We start from the raw sequence: 17,397 nt of genomic DNA, 5'->3' as shown, positions 1-17,397 counted from the left end.
GCCTTTCTCTAGCTGTGGCAAGTTCCCTAACTTCTCTGTGTCTCACTTTTCTTGTCTGTAAAATGACTTATATGCAGATTAATTAAGTTAATACGCCTGGTATGGATTTACAGTTGTATAAATATTTGTTAAATGACAAATCTAGCAGGTTCATTTATAATGATGAAAAATTATATTATTTTTCATGGCATACTTTGATCTCCTGTAGCTTTATACCAAAAGCCTACATTTCTAAAGCAAAAATGTCGCACACCAGTGAAGAGCTGGCTGGCCACAAGGGAGCTATATTTTGTTTTACATCTGCATTGATTCAATGAAGCCACACTGGTGTATGTGCCAAAAAGGCAAGAATATGATATACTTTCTATACCTAAGAAATAAGTAATTTGGTTGGGGAGCTAATATGTAAATGATGAATTTCTGTATGATATGCTAAGTAGAAATGAGAGTAATAGTACAGAGAGGTGGTGACCCGGAAAGGTAGAAACAGTTGAGTTTTGAAAACTGAGCAAGTTTACCGGATCAGGATGTGGTCATCATCAGTCTTATGAGTTAAAGAGTTTTGGTTCTTTCTCCTTTGAACACACTTTCTCCCTCCTTCCCCCAACTAGAGCAGGCAGGACATGGGCTGATTCTACCCATAGAGCTGGTTTCCCCTTTTTCTCTCTGCCACTGTGACTGGCAGCCCTTCACATAGTGGCTCCTATGCCCACAGGCTCCCCGAGTGATGAACACTTACTCAAGACCAAATGCAGTTAAATGTGTGTTCTTCACAAGAAGTGAAATTTTGTTAGTTAGCCCCTGAGATTTTAGGGTTACTTTATTAATAGTATCATTGTTACAGTTGTTCACCATAGAATAATTCTGTCAGAAAGATAAAAATAGATGCAGATGACCTGATGTGACTCTGTGAACCAGAATATTTGAGGAAATTATTGCTAGTTCATTGGAGTATAGGATGAATTGTAAAAAGTGAGGCTTATGAAAGGGGCAGGACCAGCTCAGTAATGACTTTTTTATGGAACTTACGATATTAGGAAATGAAATTTCAACAAGGGAATTGGTGGAGCAAAACAATAAGATCTACTAACTACTGAAATACATCAACTGTTTTGGCAGTGTGGAGGTTAATTTCAGGAAGACCAATTCCGAAGAAAGGGAGGAGAGTTAGACTGGCTCATCTTAATTTTTCTTCTGCTCATTTTCCCCTATACTAAAGACAACTCTCCTTAATAGTGATTACCAGCCTTTAAAAGATTTCAAATGGAACAATTTATGTAAAGTGCCAAGACAGTGTAGAGATGTCAAGAGGTTTCTGGGATAAACATCAATCCCTTACCTGAAGAATTAATATCTATTATACAAAGTATATTTTAATATGTTTATAAAAGGCTCTCCATCTGCCTCTACCTAACTCAGCAACCTGCTGCGACCATTTGTAAAAAAATAGAAATAGTTGGAAAATAAGTACTGTGTTGGAAAGCATTAACCCATGACTTCTCTGCCTTATTTTCATAGTCCTTGTATTTTAACAAAGATTCTGTCCTTGACCAAATCCTAATCAAGCTCCTCTGAGTCCTCTTCCCTAAGGTTTGACCTTGGCTCTTGTCCTTGCTGAGTCCAATTTTGGCAAGAATCTTGCTAAATTAGTTTAGTAGCCCCCATCTTTGCTATCTGAGAACCCTGGCCTATTTTCAGCAAGATCCTGTTAACTGGGATTAGCAGGAATCCCCCATCCTTGATGTCTCCTTTTAGTAATTTTATACTCACTCATCCTTTAACTCTTCATTGGCTACAAATCCCCAGCTGTCTTTGCTGCATTCAGAGTTGAGCCCAAACTTTCTTCCCTGTTGGGGGTCTGACAACCTATTGCAATAATTATGAATGAAATCTTGCTTATTGTCTTAACAAGTGTCAGAAATTTTTTTCTTTAATAATCACAGGATACCAATAATTAGATTTTGCATGTCACATGGGCTCAAGTGGCTCAAAATTTGTTAGAAAGGAAGCAGGCACCAGGTTGAGAGGGTTGCTGATAAAGCATAGATCAGAGGACAGTCAAGTTTCGATTAGAGCAAGAAGGTCAAAGGCCAGTTATCAGAGAGGATGATGAAGCAGGCATTTTGCTGGGGAGTGAATTCCAGAAGATGCAGTGAATGAATTGGTGGCTTGGGAAAGGTATAACTGGATTTTAGGAGATATTCAGAACCATAGTGTAAGGATAGTGCAGGAAATCAAGGAATTGTTGCTGGGCAGCTGCTTCTAGTGGGGTCTCTCCCTGCACACCAGGTGAAACCTCAGTCTGCACAGGGGAGGTTTCTTGACTCTTGATGAGAAAGAATTCTTAGGCAGGTCAGAGGAGTGCAAGTAAGGAAGGAATTCATTAAAGCAAGAGCAGCAGGGATTGGCAGCTGCTTTGCAGGCAGCAGAGAATAGGAAAGTGCAGTGGGAAAGAGGAAAAGTTCTCTGCCTAGGGCAGATTCCCTTGCCAACTCTTAAAACCAGGGTCACCTGGAGTCCTCTTTCCACTTGGATCTGCACACTACCGCCCCAGGATCTGGGGGAACCGTGGAGCATGGGATGCAGTGAGGTTATGTTCTGAGAACTTCCCAAAGAAAGGAGATTTTCAGGCGGGCTCCTGCAGCTGCAGTTCCACCTGAGTCACCCAGGCAATGGGGGCTTGCAAGCCCAAGTCTGAGTCCTCAGCAAGCCCTCCCTACTTACCAGCGGTAAAATGGAGACTTGGAAATAGAACGAAAACGCAAATAGGCAAAACGCAGTAAGCTGAGCAGTGAGAAAGTTTTATTTAAAGGTATGCACTTAGAGAGCAGGCGTCCTCAGAGAGAAGGTGTGCTGAAAGGCTGCGGATTCTGTCTTTTTAAGGCTTTCAAGAAGGGGCAAAGGGCAGAGGGGGGGTTCTTGGGCATAGGCTTGACTTGAGGCCTCTTGATGTCTCTCTAGTGAAGAACACCATGTCCTCCTCCACAATCAGTCCTCTAGGTGATTCTGTAAGATAAACTTGACACACGGGATTTATTGATCCTGTTCTTCTCCAAGATAGTGGTTAACCTCAAGCAATGGAAACCTATCAGTTAAGGCTGCTTGCCCTGCCTTCAGATTGGGTGGTTATTGTCTGATTACCAAAGAATACATTAAGAAACTGACTCTTCAACTCTCTGCTTTTTAAAATGGAATCTCAGCCTTAAGATGGAGTCCCTCCTGTTCTTACTATACTGTTTCTATCTCAGCATTTTTTATCATAGGCAGGAAAAGTTAATCATAGCAATTGTCCAGTGTCCCTGCCCCACCTCCGAATCATGTAGGGATTTTGGACTCCTTTCAGAACCTGAGGAAGACAGGGATGGAAATCATCCTGGTGTTAGTTATGTTCATCTCTCTGGCAAAGGTCGTGAACTTTTGGCCTCTGAGACTTATTTCTTTGAAACTGTTCCAGTGGAGAGGCTTGGAGTCATACCACTGATCATATTTTTTAATTTTAATTTTACCTTCTAATAATTCCAAGGAATAAGAAACTATATTAAAGCTCATAGAACTGCATGAAAATAAGAGAACTAATAGCTTGAGAGTAATACTTGAAATAATTATTGTGCACAACTTTTATGATAATTTTTAAACTGCTTTTGAGTTGTTGACTATGATTTTGCTAGTGTTCAAACTATTAAGAATGCAGAACCATTAAACTCTATCTAGATAAGTTATAATTATTATAATAGTGTATCACATTATGTTGCACAAAGATCAACAAGATTTGAAGTCAGACTAACAGTTTATTTGCAACTGTTCTCTTTCAGCTATCTGTAAACAATTGTTTTTCAGCCCAAGACGTACATTAGAGTCACCTAGAAACTTTTAAAAAGAGTTGATGCCAAGGACCCTCACTAGAAAAACTATATCAGAATTTTTAAATCGGGACCTAGGCAATGGTAGTTTTTCAAAATTCTCCCTATGACTCTACTGTGCAGCCACAATGGAAAATTTTTGCTCTATGGCTTACTGATATTGACAATGAGTAATTGTCAAGATAGCTAACCTCTTTTAGCTTTGATTTTTACCCGTCTAAAAATATGAAGAATTATCCCAACTTAACTGATTATTAAATATTCATCCTTCAGAATTTAGCACTGGAATTTTAACATACACAATGTGCCTATCACAATACCTTATTTTTACATAATCAACTGGTTGTTTGCCTCAGCAGACATTACAGATATGACCAAAGAAACCACTATGTGGGCTGTAAGTGGTTTAACAATGATGATGATTATGATAACCTGCTAATGCATTGCCTGTTCAAACATCACATAGATGATTCAAAGCCAAGTCTTAGGTGGATATATAAGCAACCTTCCAAGGTTACCTGCAGGTCTTGTTTTATTTTTAATTGTATATTTTGATATAATTTCAAATTTACTGAAAGTTTTCAAAAGTGGTACAAGGAATTCCTCTGTATGTTTTACCCAAATTCACTGTTTTTTTTTCGGCCTCTTTTGCTTTAGAATTTGTCATATGTTTGTATTAATTTCTGAAATATTTGAAAGGAAGTTGAGGATCTTATATCCCTTTATTAGTAAATATTTAAACTTGTATTTCCTAAAATCAAGAACGTTTTCTTACCAAACCAAATTAGAATTATCTAAATCAAGAAATTTAATAATGATAAATAAGAGCATCTATTCCATATTCACATTTCCTCAATTGTTCTAACTGTAGGTCCATTTTTTAATGGTTTCTAGCTAGGATTTTCTTGAAGGTCTATTTAAGCATATATAAAATGGGGTCACAGGACATACTGTCCTTTAAAGTTATGACCTTCTCCGAAGTTAAGGAAATTGCCCCAGGATACAAGCAAAATCAGTGTGTCTGCCTATGTCCAAATAAACTTCTGTGCCTTAGTTGGCTTCCTCCAAAAGCTTGGATGACTCTAGTCCCTCCATGTCCATAACTGACTTCTTACCATTCTCCACATGGGCCAGTAGCGTACTGAAACTCAGCCAATATTTGTTGATGAAATAAATGAATGGAAGAGAAAGCCATATTTTCCAACACCAGTAATGACCTTCTCCCTCCTCTCCATACACTCAAAGTCTAATCCTCTGTTTATTTACTAATCATTTTTAGATCATTCAGAAAATAATTATCAAGTGTCTATTAATGCCAGATTATGGATTAGGGGCTCGGAATAAAGTATTAAACAAAACAGATACACACTTGTGCCCTGTGGTTTTCATTCTACTGAACGATAAGTTATGTCTAAGTAGGTTTCTCCTTTCTTGGCCACACTTGAGTATTTACATTTGAATATCTAAATCTTAGCTTTTCAAGTTGTGTTATTTGCTATATTATGTATCTCTTACTGTTTTGATCGTATATTTTGTCTTCAGGGACCTGATACAGCTTAGTTTAAGACATTCCAGGTTGATTGAAGTTCAAGGCCTTATTGCTGGGTCTAAGTACTGCTCTGCTACCTTCTAGTCATGTGATGGTGAACAAGTCTCCTTATTGTTGTAAGCCTCCCAGGAATAGTGGGAGGGGTACCATCGAATTAAAAGAGGTAATGCTTGTAAAGAAAGCAGTTAGCAGTAGGCCAGGCAAATAGTGAACATTCATTAACCATTTTTAAAATCAATATTTTCATTTATATACTGTTTTTACATATGTAACAGTTAGAATGGTTCACAGGGAGGTAACCATAGATACTGGATCAGTTGAATTGAGGTGAAAACAACACAAAACTGTGGGAAAAAAACACTCACATACAAATGATATTGCCTAATAACCATACACAATATTTTCACTCTTTTCACTGGAATGGAGTAATAACAGGCTAATTTAATATTTTAATATTCTCTCCTCTCCAGTCTGTGGAGGTAGCAGGCCATTTTGGAAATAATGGTTATGTATTACATTAGTTATTTTTACCATTATGTAGCAAAATGTGAAAGTTATGAAATTTCTGTCAGGACCATTCAAGAAACACTTACGTGAAAGGCATAAGAATCTAGAATTAGTAACAGATGGTAGCAAGTCCTTTAGACTTAGAAAGGGCTTGAACTGGAATGAGAGGAAGCCCATGTTCCTCCTGAGAAACCAAATCAACAATGTCAACATCCATAAAATAGAAACAATCATAACATATAATTAATAAGTTATCATGAGGTTTGAGGTTTCATGTGATAGAGTATGTGAGGTCAATTTAGAGATAACAAAATATATATTGGTTATTGTTAATATTTAAGCTTACATATTTTCAAAGCTGTAGGAGTCAGACTATTGACACTCTTCCATGGGTAAAGATAATGGAATTGAGAGAACAGTTAAGTCAATCGATATGCTGAAGCTTAGATACCTTGCTTCTTTGAGAAACAGTTTTAGATCACATTTCACCTTCTCCATGTTAACAGGGAAGCCAGAGCATGCAACTGTGGAAGAGGGGCACATGCAGCAGACTTCAGGAAGGGAGCCCCTGCCCTCCCACTTGGTTGGCGATACCTGATATTCTTCAATAGCAATGGACTTTGTAGCACAAGATCAGAGATAAAGCCAAATTGCAAATTCCTTTGGAAAAAGTAATGGTGTTTTAAGCATGCTCAAATCAAATTGTAATTGATTTTATGAGAAGATTTGTGTTTCCTTGTTAGTTTACTAAGAACAGGTCTGATTAGGGAAAACTGGAGAGTATGCAGGCTCTGAGCAATTCCATCGGAGAACATGATAAATGAAGGGAACTTGGAGGCAGAAATCAGGTCCCACCATAAAGACGTGTTTTGCAGCTCTTACTATTTGTTAGTGGCCAGTCTTAAATGAAGGACTCAAAATAAATTTTTGGTGTGCTAAAAAACTTTCTCCTCAGGATTAAAATCTTTTGTCTCTGTTTCTCCCTCTCCCCAGGGGAAGTCATACAGGAAGAGACAGAGAGATGAGCCTCTTCAACTCTCTGTACCTTCTGCTGTACGGATAGTCCAAGTCCAACAGCCCCGGAGTTCATAGAGGCCCTGCTGTATCAGTCAGGGCTCTCCATAGAAACAGAATCAATAGGATGTGTATTTATAATATAGAGATTTATTTTGAAGGCACTGGATTACATGATTGTGCTGGCTGACATGTCCTAAATTTGTAATGCAGGCCAGCAGGCTGGCAACTCAGGTAGGAGTTGATGTTACAGAGCTGAGGCAAAATTCTTTCTTCTACAGGAAATCCCACGTTTTGCTCTTAAGTCCTTAGACTTGTTAGATGAGGCTCACTCGTGTTAAAGGGTATCATTTCCTTTACTTCAAGGCAACCTGATGATATATACTAACCACATGTGCAAAATACTTTCACAACACTACATGTTTGATTAAATAACTGGGTATGATGGTGAGACTAACCATTACACCTATTCAGTGTGAGAAGGAGCAAGTGTCAGCAACACAGGGAACTTACCTTTTGGTTTCTGGTACACTGCAGTCCTACAGAACCATGGATTTTGTGTTCAGTCTTTAGAAAATATTTTAACTTGGCCTATGTATTTATTCTTTGCCTTTCTACCTTTGCCTGGTGCTCTCACTTCCCTGCCTCCTCCTGGTGCTGATGCCAGACCCCTGGTCATCCTTGGATGCTCAGACCCTTGTCACAGCCTCACTTTTCCCTGAAAAACTCACAGACCTTTGAGTCGAAACATTCCTCTATGCTTGTTTTCATGTAATCTACTTATTTACAACCTGATCTATTCTTTTATGATCTTGGTTAACTCGTTAATCAATTGATGAGCTTATTTTTTGTTAAAATTGAATGTCAGTAGTGGAACCCACATTGATTTGGGAGTTAAATGTGCTGACTTCAAATGTTGACTCTGCCACATTAACTACCATCTAAGTTTGAATGATTTGTTTAATCTCCTTGAAGCAGACTTGGTTTTCTCGTCTGTGTGGGGAAAGGACATTCTATAAAGATCAAAACTGCTGTCCTCAATCACAGACTAAAGCCAATCATTGTTTTTTCCTTAATTTTTAAAGATGTCCCTTTTATTGTGTTTTCCTGAAATAAACTTTCTCTAATTTTAGAATAATTTTAGGTTTGTACAGTGTGTTTAATTTTGGGTAAATACTTCTCTTTCTTTAATCTTCCTACTTGATGTTACTGTAAATCTGGTTATAAATTCCTATAAACAATATTGAAGGCAAAGATTCAAAGAAAACTATTAATTGCACTTGGTTTCTTACAGAATGAAGGAAATTTTGGCTGGAATTTAGCTTAAGAGACACTTTAAAAGAAGTGATTAGAGAAAAGGAAAGAAAAAGTTGAAATCAATAGACCCTATAATTTGAGTTAGATAATTTGTACTTCTAGGGTGAGAAAATTAGTTACATTTCGAATTCAGTGGTCATCTAAGGCAAATTGTCTTACGCTCCTAGGTTATTACTTGAAATAGGTGAATATATGCCATTCAAACTTCTCGTTCCTGTGTTGGGTGCTTTGGCATATGGGACTTCAACAAGAATTACAGGCAACTAAGATAACATGTCAAGATAGTATTATTCTTCCCATGGTTGAATATGTACACTGCTACATTGATTTTTACTGGCTTTTTGTCTATGAATTCTATCAGCAGAAAGAGACCATGAATTCATCAAGGACATTAACTATGTTCTGGACCTCATTTACATTTCTCAGCTATACCTTTTCACAGATAGCTGGACTCAGATTTTTCAAAGTACTTGTTTATTTGAGTATATCAGTATTTTTTTCAATCACCATACACTAGAAAAACAAACAATACTACTGAAAGACTTGAAAGTAAAAATGATTTCTGTTGCTTTTAGTAATTACACGTGATATGGACAGCACAGCTTGCCAGCTGAGCACACTGTGCAAAACATTATGGCCAAGTGAAAGGGGCAAGCAAGCCTCCAAGATTCAGGAAGTAACGGTAACAACTGCCAGCGCTTTGTTTGCAAAAATGGCACCTGATATGTGTATAAGAATAAACTTCAATCAGTTATCTAATGAGCGAAGAGTGTTTGATAAACTGATAAATTCATTACTTTAAGTGGTTATATACATATACACTTAGAGAATCTCATGAGCTTTATATCACAGTTATAACACAGAATTCCGTGTTGTCTAGATCTATCAAAATCATGTAGTAAAACATGTGGATAAAACGTAACATATAAATGCTCATTTGCTCTAATTTCTTACACTATCTTTCAAACACCAACAAATGTATTCAATCATTGTTAATGTTTGCATTATGCCCCACCCTTCCTCTTACTTTTCCTTGTGGTTTTTATTGTAATTTTGCATCTAACACAGACCAAGAGCTTTCAGTATTCTGATTGGAATATTCTGCTAAGCACACTATTAAGAAATAAATTCCTGGCATTAATGACAGCAACAAAAATGGGGCCAAGCAGTATTAATCCCATTAGGAATTACTGATTTTACTAGTGATTTACCCTTCTAGTTAAAAGAAGCTGGCAGATCTCTCATTAAAGGGTTAACACTGCACATGGTCCAGGTGTAGGAGGAAAATAGTGCAGCTGCTTCCATGCCTGGAATCTCTTCTGACACACAGAATGGAATCCGTCAGATAAGTATTGTATTACCCAAATATTGTTCTGCCCTCACCTTAATTGTCCTCACATGCTCTCAGTGCTGGGAAGGTGTTTCATCATCAGTCTTTGAGGAGACTTCTCTTCCTTTAAATGACAGTTTTCAGAATCAGCAGGGTGCTATGTCGGAGAGACAAAAGGAATTGTGGCCCATGAGCTCCAAAGACATTGTCCTGCTCTACTTCAGTAAGAAGCAGGAGCCTGGGAATGATGGCTTTGGTCTTCTGATTTGTCTAGAAGGTTTGGTGGGTTACGGTGGACACCAATAATCCCTTTTCTCTGTGACAACATCAGGGTTCTGACACCAGCTGTGTCAGAATCAAAGAAGAGTGATTCTCTCCTTTGAATGCTGGGGCTCTCACCTAGTGTGAGAAACCCATATGGGGTAGTAACTTTGGGGAGATGGGGCAATGAAAGGGCAGCCCTGGTTGGTGGGTCTGAGTGGCGCATAGCTCCTTGCACATCCTTGCAGTCAGCAAGATCCTCAGCCAAGAATAGAAAATCCTTTTTGTACCAAGTTTTTCTTTTCTTCATGCTCTTCTCTTTCACAAAGGATTCTGAGTTGCATTGGACTGATGGAGAATGGCTGTTTGTCACATCAGACAGCCTTCTCTCTAGACACCAGTCTTCTGTAAGTTTGGCTGATTTTAGATGAACCACATGTGCCACATCCAAAGAGGGAATGAAGAATTTAGGGATGCGATCAGGAGTCATCACTGCTTGGAAGATGTCCTTGTTTTTGCTCATTAGTTTATCTTTTGCTAAGGGCTTTCTCAGTCTGAAGCTGGTCCAAGCAAACATGCCTTCGATAGCACTCTTCATGGCAAGTTGAGATGTTGCCGACAGCATGATTTCAGCCTGAGGGTAGACTGAGTCCCAGATTGTGAGCTGATTGAAGTGTCTCTCTCAAAGTACTGGAGGAGAACTTGTCTTGTATTAAACCAGAGAGTGCTCATTACGTCATGTCGTTGCCGGACATCACCAGCATGGCAGCAGGAGATAAACAGCCTGCTGCCCTGCAGCTCAAACTCACCCAGTGACGCATGCAGCTCCTTCACATTAAGGCAACTCCAGGTGTTTCATATAAAAAAATAATCTTTTTTTTTAAATCTCACAAATTTGAGTGTGAATTTAGGGAGGAAAACAGTCAGGTAAAATTATTCAATGAATTTATCATGAAAAAAAACATTTATACCAATGTGTAAAATTTGCTCTAAAACATGAATAGGATGGTTTTGAAAAAAAACAGTTTTGCCAATGTACCAAATATGTACAGAAAGATTAAGATATGGTTGGTTTCACTAGATGGGGCTTTGTGTGTAATTTACAGTGTCTTTTATTGATGACATTTTTATTCATGTTTAGAGTGAATCCTTTTCCATTTCCAGAATCATCTTAAAAATGCCAAATAAAGGAGTAGGTAACAGATACTTTTATAGGGCCAGGGAACAAATTGTTCATACATATATACATAACACGTGAATCCATCACTTTATATTAAGCATGTCCTGGTGACCTAGTAATGTGTTGATCCACCTGAAAGAATTAAAAAATAAAACAAAAAACACAACCCCTGACCTGCAGAAACATACATCCTCTTGAAAAACCGGCACACAGAGAAGAGCAGCATAAATTAAAATGCCGAGCTGTGTGTCATTTCAGATTGTATTTGTGATTCTTAGAGTTTGGGTGTAGTAATTAAGGACACTCTGGATAAGACAGAATGAGGATCACCTGTGGGAGAAAAAAGAGACGAGGGCTTGGAGTACAGCAGGGGGCAGAGCTGAGTACGTTGGCCCACGTACCTGTCTCACGGGGAGCTAGGGAGCAGTAAGGAGTTGGGAGCAGACGCCTAGGGAGAGCTTGAAACATTAAAAAGAAGTATAAAGCATGTGCCAGGCAATCAGGAGATACCACTGCTCTGAGAATGTAACTGCAGGCACTGATTAGGTCAAAGGCTCCACCCTGCCTCTCTCTGCGCTGGTGGATTCTGCACTGCAGTTTATGAGACTGAAGCTTCCTTTTAAGAGCCAGTTGCTATTCTTGCACTTCCCAGCATGTTTGAAGCTTCACCTAGCCTTCGCTCATCATTCACTCATCACTGTATTCCACTGCCCTGGACCCTAGCGCCCCGTCAACCTCTCTGGTATCCAGGAGACTGTAGATCTACTGGAGCATTTGAAGTTGGGCTGCAATGGGGCTTCTGATTTCATCTTTAGTCCTTCCTACTCCAAGAAAAAAAGTGGGACATGGAAGAAATTGCTTTTCATTCATTTGCATGTTAGTAAAACAAAACTAAGTTTTTGGAGCAGACTTATTTTTTTTTGATTGGCTTGTATCCCAGGAAGCTTTGCTGTATTCCTTTTAGAACTTGCTGTTGGAGCAGCCAGTGTGGGAGGAACCATCTCTGCAGCCTGTGGCTGCTCGTGCAAACAAAGGCCGTGCAGCAGTGGAAAGCTCTATGGCTGTTGAGGCCAGTGGCCCCACTGGGCATTATATCCACCTGAAGGCAACTTTTCTGGGATCTCAGTTTATTTGAGAGCTGACCTCTGTTATTGGGGTTAAATAAAACAACTTTTATAAACTACATTATAATAAAAATGCTAAACATTCACTTAATAAATAAACCCATCTGTTCAGGCAAATATACACTGCAATATCTCTGGTAATCCATGCCTAGCATTATTAGGGAAACTGAACTAAATAGACTTGTTTCTCCCTCTCATGGAGTTTTCAGCCCAATACATTAGGGATTTAGAGAATGAGAGAAGCGTCACAGAGCTAGGAGGAAAGAAGAGGAATGTAAAGGATGCTAGGCTAAAAAGCACAAAAGGATGAGATTAAGTATAATCTGCAACTTAACCAACCATAGACTATAATTTCCTCTTTGTGGAATAAATGCAACAGGACCTGCATTTTCTTGTTCATGATCTCTTATTTCTTTTTCTCTAATTCTGGATCTGGCCATGCCATGCAAAATCTGATGAAATTCTGGCACTATCTGTCCCTTGTAATATCCTACACTAGATGGACACACCACTGGTAGAAACCACATTGATTGTTTGGGCCTCAAAAGAATCTTCTCAAGCTGTTGGATAGTAACAATTAGTTGCAAAGACCAGGAAAGAAAGAAGACAGGAAGGAGGAAGAGAGGGAGGGAGGGAAGGAAGGAAGGAAGGAAGGAAGGAAGGAAGGAAGGAAGGAAGGAAGGAAGGAAGGAAGGAAGGAAGGAAGGAAGGGAGGGGGGGAGGGAGGGAGGGAGGGAGGGGGGAGGGAGGGAGGAGGGAGAGAAAGGCGCGGGAGAAGAGGGAGGGAGGAAGGGAAGAAAAGAAAGAAGAATAAGGCTGGAGAATAAATAGTTAAGATCTTGGCACTCTTGTTTATTTCCCTGTCTTTGGGAGCTCACACTAATATTTTCATTCTTTTAGCTTTTATTATACTTTGCATCAGTACAAAAAAATACAGCATTCAGTCATATTCAGTTATATAGTTATGACTATGGTTGCTAAAAACAAAAACCGATTTGAATTAAATTAAGCAATAAACTAATACTAAAAATAATGGGAGTGATCTATTCTAATCTGCTAGGTTGGCACACAAAACAAAAAGGCAGAATTATAGCTGGGTTCAGGAGAATAAGCACAGAAAATGCAAAGCTCCCATAACTCTCTTTCTGAATTCCATTTCTGCCTCTCCCTCATCTCTGCTCTTTTCGACCCCCACCCCCAGCATGGCAGCCCTGTGTTGCATACTTGGTTTCTGGGAGGCAGATGAAGCAATTGTTGGGATACAAGGTATTTATCAGCAATCACCATGAAGGAAAGGGGGAGGAAACAGAACTGGACAGAGGAGAAAGTCAAATTGTGGTGCACTGGTGACCAGACCTCTGCCAATTTGGCAGGCAACTTTGGAGCAAGGGCTACCTAGCAGGGCTGTCCCCTGTCTGGCTGAAGTGTAGCACCTTTATACTTCCTCCGGCTGACGCACAGGACTCAGACACCCCAGAAGAGGTGAGAAGGACACAGTTTCAGGAACATTTCAGGGGCTCTGTTTCCATGGAGTTAAGCAGTGTCCACCATACCCTTTCTCGCCCTTCTGGAAGTGTGGCCATTCCACAGTGGCTGAGTTTCACTCATCTGTGCAGCCATGAAGAAGGCAAAAATTTCACTGACCACTTGTGTGTTGTCCATATGAGCCTAAGCAATTAGATGGACACCCAGATTACCATCCCTACAAGGAGGATTGTATCCAGTAAGCCCCTATGATAATTTTGCTTGGTTTCTGCACAGGACAAACATAGACAAAAGTAGAAACTTTTATAGTTTGGCTGCGCAGAAAGAAAAGATTCCAGTAAGAATGAACAATAGGACAGAGTACTAAAGAACTTTGTGGAACTTGCTTTCCTAAAAAACATCAAAGGGAACAAATAATAATTTGTTTTTAAAAATACGTACAAAAGAGCAATGGCAACCAGAGTTTCTACCTTTCTCCCCTAGTAATTATGTGTGTGACATTGTTCAGGGCACTTAGATTTTCTGGGATCCTGTTTTTTAATCTGTAAAACAAGGGATTGAGATGAGATGTACTTTTATTGTACTATTTCATAAAATCTTTAAGAACATAAATAGTGACATGTTGGGTGTTTTCACCCTTTATAACTGAAAAGTAGATGTCTGTCCCAAGGATTAACTTGTGTTCATTTTTTTATTTTTATTATTTAGGATGTTTCTGATTATAACAATGTAAGCTTATATGATAAATAAAGGAACAAAAAGAGAAGGAACAACATTGAGAAGACAGGTTGAAGTAAGTCATTTATGGTTGGCATGGATAACATAATAGAAGTAGACTTTGAAGCTTGGTTTTTATATAAGATAAACTTAGGTTGGAATTCATCTTCTTGCACTTATTAGCTCAGTGACTCTGGATTGGCCACTTAAACCCTCTGAACCATTTCCCATACCAGTTACAAGAGACATGAATAATATCTAACTTATGTACCTCTGGGGAATGTTGTAAGGTTATAATCAGATGATATATGGGAAAAGGTGCTTTGTAAATTGTAAAGATTTATACACACCTTAGTAATCTGGATATAATTCCTTTAATCTTAGGCAGATAATGGATTTGATATTTTAAAGTTTAACCATTAGTAGCTCAGGGTAGGTGAATTTATAATTTTTGGCTTGAAATAATTAATGTGTCTTGAAAATCAATAATTAATGGCTTGAAAATCAAGGATGATTTGAGGCATTAAACAATTGATCAAGAGGTAAGGATGCTACAAATATGGAAGAGTATGGAAGTCAGACTTTGGGGATAAACTTCTGATCTGCAATTTTTCTACAATCTTTCCCTGATTCCACATGTCATTTCTGCCCCAAGCTTGTCATTTCTAACTATTTCCTGATCAGATTTTTATTTTTAACTCCTTAAGTTTGCTCAAATGCAATTCATGAGGGCAAAGAAGTAAAATTTAGCTCCTACAGAAATAAAGCCAGCCATAAAATGAAAGCTCTCTTCAAATCATAAACTTCACTGAAGCCAGCCCTTTCAATTAGAGCTCATTCTAAGCATCTATGATGTTTTCATTTTTGTCTCAGTCATCAGGATTTTTCATGGAGCAGGCATAAACTCAGTAATGGATTAATAGTTCTGTGATTAATAGAAGAGTTGTAAAATCATCATTTTTAGTCACTGTGGTTTACATACAGGAAATTAGATGATCATGTTAAAAGATAATGTTTATAATCTCCTTACCTCCTATAACCACTATACTTACCAATTTTATTTCATAACAGGAAAACTGTGTAAATAAAATTGGAATAAATAAACATTCATGAGCATGCCTTCTCAAGAAAATCCTTTGTAAAACAAAGACTGATTTTGTGAAGTAAAGGATTGACTCATAGCTATATCACTCTGGTTAATCAGCTATTGAGATTTGGGGGAATGCAGTTTATCTCAGTTCCTATCAATATAACAATCACTTAAAGCTGGCAAGGCTATCTGAAATTATCTCATTTACTTCTTTTGTCTTTCTGGAGGATAAATCTGAAATCCTGGAAGGTGAAGAGATCTGCCCAAAATTTAGCCCTTTCTGATGCCAAGGGCAGTGCGGAGATGCCACGTGAGCTCTCCTCGCCTTTGGCATGAGCAATCAATTCCAAAGAGTTCTGGATTCATCAGCATTTCTTTCTGTGCCCACAGAAAGCACCTTCTGAGTTCCTGGTCCTCCAATATTGATGCCAGTGTATTCAACAGCACAGGACACTTGTATGAGAGCATGTACCTCCAGTGAGAGACTTCAAGAATAAAAGAAAACCATAGAGATCACTTATAACCCTTTATTCCATGTGTGACTCCCCCTATGATGAAGCACCTCTGAAGATCGGAATTGTCCTCTTTATGCCCCATTGTATGATGGTTTTAAACATTAGTTAGTTATTCATCTGTTAAAACCATAATATTCTGGCTCAAATTTGAAGACATTTCAGGCAGCCATTGTACTCATCTGTTCTCTTGTTCAGATAAACGTAAAATATTAGCCATGTGCTGATATATCATCATATCTACTAAAACTCCTTAATCTCAAAACCGAGTACATCATTCATTCATTCATTCCACATACATTTGTGAACTTAAAAATGCATGGCACCAAGCACCAGAAACAAATTTACACATGTATTATCATTATGAACCCATGGTCTGGTGAAGGAAATGTTAGGTAACTAAATAATTGCAAAACTCTCATTTAGCTACAAGTATGTAATACAGTTTAGGGATAAAAATAATTTAGGGAATGTGCACAGAAAGTCAGGAGAGGGAGAGGTTTTCAAGGTGCATGGACATTGTTGTGCTCACAGAGTTAACTTAAGGACCAGATACAGAAGTGACATTAGAGCTCATTTCCAATTTGTTAATTTTAGAGATGGAGGAATGGAATCTCAGACAAGTGACTTCTCCTGGGCTCTAGAGTGTCTTTGTTGTAGAACTGAGGGGTGGCTTTGTGGAGAAACTGGGGTTTAATGTGCACATAAAGGACAGAGAGGGACTAAGTGAGCAGCAGAAGTGAAGGGCATTTCAGCAGGGAGCAGCCAGTGTGAGGTCTGGAGGCAAGATAGTCAGGAGTTGTCAGGATTGCAGCGAGCAGTTCAGCATGGTGTCAGGTAGCATCAGGGAGGGACAAGTCTGAGAAAAGTCATTATTAGTAAAAATGAAACTTAAAAATCCCCAGGGCTTCCTTTGTCATCCAATTTCAATCTTTCCCAACCTCCCTTTTCCTCTCAGAGGAAAGAAAAAATAATTCTTTCCTCTGACTAACTTCATTCGTTATCATCAATTAAACAGAATTACAGAAAAGAAATGGATATTGCTCTTGATTCATTGTTCTTGCTCAAATACATGGATTTTCAGATTCACATGATAGTTTTCCTAACATGTACCATGTGAAGAATAAAGGGGACTGGATTTCTTGTCATTTTCTTAATTGTCTTATTTCCTAGAAGCAGGAGAAATGGACCACGACATTGCAGAAACTTCCTTGTCTGTTCCCAAGCCCTTTTGTTTGATTTCCCTTGACTTTCATCTGTTTACTTTCTCCACTGATGTGGCAGAACTACTATTCACTCCACATGGTCATCAATCCCTTCTGCAGGCCTTGCTTCTTTGTCCACTTGCTCTGTTATTAAAGAAGTGAGCCTCAGAGGCGAGTATTTAAGAAGGCAGGCCTGTGTGAGTCACCGCCATTAAGCTTCTCAGGCATATGTGTGGCTGATGTTAC

Source organism: Manis javanica, chromosome 9 (assembly GCF_040802235.1).
Source record: "Manis javanica isolate MJ-LG chromosome 9, MJ_LKY, whole genome shotgun sequence".
Classification (NCBI taxonomy): Eukaryota; Metazoa; Chordata; class Mammalia; order Pholidota; family Manidae; genus Manis; species Manis javanica.
This window is presented reverse-complemented; position numbering follows the sequence as displayed.